At 43.6% G+C, this 6,000-nt stretch overlaps 1 protein-coding gene across 1 annotated transcript in view; it reads right to left on the reverse strand.

Annotated features, from left to right (window-relative positions):
• Positions 1-3,879, reverse strand: part of NCALD (neurocalcin delta) — a 93,109-nt gene extending 89,230 nt beyond the window's left edge. Inside the window, exon 1 of the mRNA XM_040431954.1 lies at positions 3,744-3,879. The gene's annotated coding sequence lies outside the window, so the exon portion shown is untranslated. The remainder of the gene's footprint in view (positions 1-3,743) is intronic.
• Positions 3,880-6,000: the final 2,121 nt, after the last annotated feature.

The raw sequence follows: 6,000 nt of genomic DNA on the forward strand, positions 1-6,000 counted from the left end.
CCATCATTTCATTGACCATTTTAGGGGGAAATGAGATATGACAGATGGCATTAGATAGATAGATAGATAGATAGATAGATAGATAGATAGATAGATAGACAGACAGACAGACAGATAGATAGATAGATAGATAGATAGATAGATAGATAGATATGAGATAGATAGATAGATAGATAGATAGATAGATAGATAATAGATGATAGATAGATAGATAGATAGATAGATAGATAGGAGATTGTTAGATTGATATAAGATAGATAGATAATAGATAGATAAATAGATATGAGATAATAGATAACAGAGCGATAGATCAATAGATCCAAGATACATAAATAAATAGATATTAGATAGATAGATAGATAGATAGATAGATAGATGGATGACTTACAGCCCTGCTGTTTCTATTACTATGATTACGACAAACCTATAAGGGCTTGTTCCCATCTGTACTGGGGGCTCCGTTCAGGGCCTCTATCGCAGAATCTTTTAAAAAGACCGAACAAAAATAAAGATAATAGATAGATAATGGATAGATAGATAGATAAATAATGGATAGATAGATAATGGATAGATAGATAGATAGATAGATAGATAGATAGATAGATAGATAGATAGATAATGGATAGATAGATAGATAGATAGATGGATCTTGTACACGTCTATGGGCTGCATGCCGTATACAGCACAGACTTGCTCCCACTCTGCGCCGCTCGCTGTAATGTAGACGTCTTGCTCTCTTGGCCGCGCTCCTCTCTGCAGGGAACCTGCCCTTAATACCTGCACCCAGAAGCTGCCATGATGCTGACAATTACCCATCTTACTTATCTGTCTCTGACATAGGCCGGGATTAGAATACTTAGCATAGATAAATCCTATTCTCACAGCAAATCAAATCCATGCTGAAAAAGGGCGTTACTGCATTTCAAAGGCAAATATTAGATTGTAATATAATGTACATAAGGCAGTTTTGGCTGCAGGGGCGCCGGGTCCTGCCAGCTGGCACCGTCCTATCTACAGGCATAAGTAAAGTTCCTGTGGTTAACATTTAGCTATATGTTTATTTTTCTGGCTCTATGTGACAAGCAACAGCTGAAATGCCACAGAAAAGCCCTGTAAGTGCTGCACAGCCCCAGCGAGCAGGACGGGCGCGCAGATTGCATCATGTCACTGTCACCTTCCACCCACACCACAGACACCAACTACTTACACTTTGTTTCATTTTTTTGCAAGCAAATCTGAATTCATCTGCCAACACAGTCACTTACAGTCCTTATCCTATGGTAGGTAACCTCATTTACTGCCCAGTGTTATATAGGCACACTGCGTGGGCATAAAGATGTAATATAATCCAGTATGGATGCAGCGTAAAACTACATCCAATTAATTTAAATATTAAATAAAGTGTTATATTAGTGCATGTAAAGCACCACAATATACATCTGAGTGCAACCTAGTGCTATATACAGGTGAGTGCAACCTAGTGCTATATACAGGTGAGTGCAACCTAGTGCTATATACAGGTGAGTGCAACCTAGTGCTATATACAGGTGAGTGCAACCTAGTGCTATATACAGGTGAGTGCAACCTAGTGCTATATACAGGTGAGTGCAACCTAGTGCTATATACAGGTGAGTGCAACCTAGTGCTATATACAGGTGAGTGCAACCTAGTGCTATATACAGGTGAGTGCAACCTAGTACTATATACAGGTGAGTGCAACCTAGTGCTATATACAGGTGAGTGCAACCTAGTGCTATATACAGGTGAGTGCAACCTAGTGCTATATACAGGTGAGTGCAACCTAGTGCTATATACAGGTGAGTGCAACCTAGTGCTATATACATCTGAGTGCAACCTAGTGCTATATACAGGTGAGTGCAACCTAGTGCTATATACATCTGAGTGCAACCTAGTGCTATATACAGGTGAGTGCAAAGTACAGGCGGCATATCAACATAAAACAGTGTTCTAGATGGATAATGCCACATGGGTGCAATATATACCGTAGTAGGTGCCATTCAGAGATATATGGATAATGCTACGTGGGTGCAACATTTATTATTACAGTATAATGTAGAAGCCATGCAGTGCCATATGAATAGTGCCACTTGGGTGCAATGTTTATTAATATAATATAATGTGGGAGCCATTCGGTGCTATGTGGATAGTCCTATATGGGTACAATGTAATGCACCCGCACTACCATACCATGCTATATAGGCGCTTTACAGTTCTACATATTGGTAATGGGAGTGAGATGCAGGGACTATATAGCTTCTATACAGTACAGGTGCACTACTGGTGCCACATGGTGTCATGTTAGTGCGGTATACGAGTGTAAAGGGGATACATTTTGCTACATTGAACTGCATAAGTATACAGAAGCAACAGATACGGGTTGATCTGAGTGATTTCAATACAAAGCAGCCTGGGTGCAGTACAGTGCTATATGGGCGCAGTACAGTGCTATATGGACGCAGTACAGTGCTATATGGGCGCAGTACAGTGCTATACGGGCGCAGTACAGTGCTATAAGGACGCAGTACTGTACTATATGGGCGCAGTACAGTGCTATACGGGCGCAGTACTGTCCTATATGGGCGCAGTACAGTGCTATAAGGACGCAGTACTGTACTATATGGGCGCAGTACAGTGCTATATAGGCGCAGTACAGTTCTATATGGGCGCAGTACTGTCCTATATGGGCGCAGTACAGTGCTATATGGGCGCAGTACAGTGCTATATGGGCGCAGTACAGTGCTATATGGGCGCAGTACAGTGCTATATGGGCGCAGTACAGTGCTATATGGGCGCAGTACAGTGCTATACGGGCGCAGTACTGTCCTATATGGGCGCAGTACTGTACTATATGGGCGCAGTACAGTGCTATATAGGCGCAGTACAGTGCTATATGGGCGCAGTACTGTCCTATATGGGTGCAGTACAGTGCTATACGGGCGCAGTACAGTGCTATACGGGCGCAGTACAGTGCTATACGGGCGCAGTACAGTGCTATACGGGCGCAGTACTGTCCTATATGGGCACAGTAAAGTGCTATATGGGCGCAGTACAGTGCTATAAGGACGCAGTACTGTACTATATGGACGCAGTACAGTGCTATATGGGCGCAGTACAGTGCTATATGGGAGCAGTACTGTCCTATATGGGCACAGTACAGTGCTATATGGGCGCAGTACAGTGCTATACGGGCGCAGTACTGTCCTATATGGGCGCAGTACAGTGCTATATGGGCGCAGTACAGTGCTATATGGGCGCAGTACAGTGCTATAAGGACGCAGTACTGTACTATATGGGCGCAGTACAGTGCTATACGGGCGCAGTACAGTGCTATACGGGCGCAGTACAGTGCTATATGGGCGCCGTACAGTAAAACATAGGGGGTGTTTCCTGCTATTTGAGTTTGTTCACACCCAGCACCTAGCCATATGTCTGTGACACAGATTCCCTTTAATGAAATGTAACTATAATCCAGTATCACTACTAAACAGGGTGAGATACAGAAACACAAGCATGTCCCTCCTGGGGCTGCAGCACTTACAGCATGCACTAGGACCATGCATCAGCTATGCAGTCACTTCCTTTTGCCTTGTGTTGCAATCTGACAATCTACAGAAAGTACACAGTGTATCTGATCCCAGGTACATTGTGAGAAAAGTTGTGCCTGCTCTCTCCAAGGGTGCAAACAAGAAGATCTCAGGCAGGGATGCCAGCAGTGTGCTTACCAGATGCAAGGCTGATCAGGGAGTTAGCAGTCCATTCTCCTGCAGACAATGAGAAGCCTCAGTAGCAGCAGCAGCAGCAGCAGACAGTTCCTCCTGCTCCACCATGCAGCACATACACAAGCCTCTGGGCTGTGGGGCTTACTGCTCAGGCTCTGCCTCCAGTTGACGTCACATTCACTGTCACATAAGCCAAGAGAGCAGTGGTTGTCCTAGCAACTCCAGGGCTGCTCTGAAATGATTTCAATAGGGTCATCCTTCATACTGAGTGCACATTGCAATCATTACAGACCCTCCAGCCTCATCTGCATAGCCCATCCAGGGCTGCTCCCCCTCCACTTGCTCTGCACTTTCCAAAACAGTAAATATTTATTGTTCTGCAGGTTTGTAAGAAATATATACAATGTATCCAGTGGTTAGTTTGTTATTAATAGGGGGGAGGACGGCAGAGAGGTTCATTTGCATAACAGGCATGGGAGGGAGGGAGGGGGGCTGCATTGTGTCCAGTGTGAAGTATGATAATGGGGGTCTGCTAGGCAACTGGTCAAGCTAAATTGGAAAAAGCATCCATAGCAAAGAACAGAGAGGAGCAGTGGAATGTAGAAGATGCACAGTGTAGTGCTACAATGACAGTGGGAGGACTGGTATATCACTATATAGGGCCTTCTATAGCAATTTAGCATGTTTTTTTTTCTGAATATGGACACCCTTTTTGAATTGGAAACAAACAGCAGCACTGACTAATCTCAGGTGAAGCAGTAGTTTCTGACTCAAAAACATTCAACAAAGGATGGGAGTGGTGGTGGCCCTGTTGAGGTGTTGTGTCACGGTGTACTCCGTCAGTCCGTCGCTCCTTGGGGATCGGTGCAGTGGAAAGGTAGTTTGTAGAATCAGGCCAGAAGTAAATGTATAACAGTCTCTCGGTGCAAAATATAACTTGTGGCACATCCTGCATTATGATATTTGAATGGTCTGGAAGAGGTCTAGGTAATGGGTGTCTGAGCCACAGTCCCCCACCCGCAGCAGGGTCTGCAAAGCTGTGATTTAGCTGATCACTCTCCTGTCTAGGCACAGTAGAAGCTTCTTGGAGTGTTCTTGACTCTGATGATATCTCTGTAGTGATGCTCTCACATGAGATTTGGATATGTTCCCTTGGTGTAGGAGCTCAGTGCTTCCTATCCCCTTCACTAATTCTCAGGAACTCACCCTCCTGGCAGGAAGTAGGACCAGCCCACTCCTACCAAGAGGGGAGGAACAGGGTGGTTAGAACAGTGCATAACATAACAATATACACATAATTTAACAAGCAATTGCAGATACCCTCAGGTCTGAGGTACTGCAGGTGATGTTGTTATATCAGTGGGGCCCACCTTCGAATTTCTATAGGAACATTTGAACTCATCTCAATAGGGATGAGCGAATCGACTTCGGATGAAACATCCGAAGTCGATTCGCATAATACTTCTTTCCAAGTTGTACCTTGGAACCGAACCCGAGTTCGGGAAATGGTTTTTTACAGTAGAAGTCTCGCGAGACTTCGTGAAGCGCTCACTCGGTACAGTATTCAAACAAAGTGTAGTATTATATTTCATCCGAAGTCGATTCGCTCATCCCTACATCTCAGCAGGTCCTGATGTTTTTGACAATATAATCCACCAGAAATCTAAAATGTATAGGGAGCTGTAGACGATATTGTACATCCAGTCTGGTCAGCCATGATTTAATTTAATAGCCAATGCTATTGTTTAGTTTACATTGTGGTCTAAGTTGCTAACTGCTTGCTGAAAGGAAGAAGGAAGCCTGTTGGGCCATATTGTCCGATTTCTTTGGCCAGCTTTTGTTTGTATATGGGGGGAGGTTGACAACACCACCAATTAGACACACTGCAATAATTCTATTTGAGACCACTTCGACCAATTATCATCCACACATACAATCATTCATGATGGCTGATGACTACTCATGGTCTTCTAAAAAAGTGATTGGTCTTGGATTTTTTAGTTGATCATTGGCTGTGTATATAGTGTGATAAGCTGATTACATGTATTTCATTTTTTCCCACATTTTTTAAACTATGCCCCTGATCCCCCAGTTCAGCGCTGTCATATTGATAGTCCAGAACATTCAATTGATTGTCCCCAATTGTCAATTAAAAACTATTTCCATCAAGTCTGCCAGTTTCAATGGTCCGAAACTGAGCTTTGCCTCATAAAGGGCCATAATTGTTGAACTGAATTGTTTGCTAACCATCTATAAAATA

The sequence above is a fragment of the Bufo bufo genome, chromosome 5 (assembly GCF_905171765.1).
Source record: "Bufo bufo chromosome 5, aBufBuf1.1, whole genome shotgun sequence".
Classification (NCBI taxonomy): domain Eukaryota; kingdom Metazoa; phylum Chordata; class Amphibia; order Anura; family Bufonidae; genus Bufo; species Bufo bufo.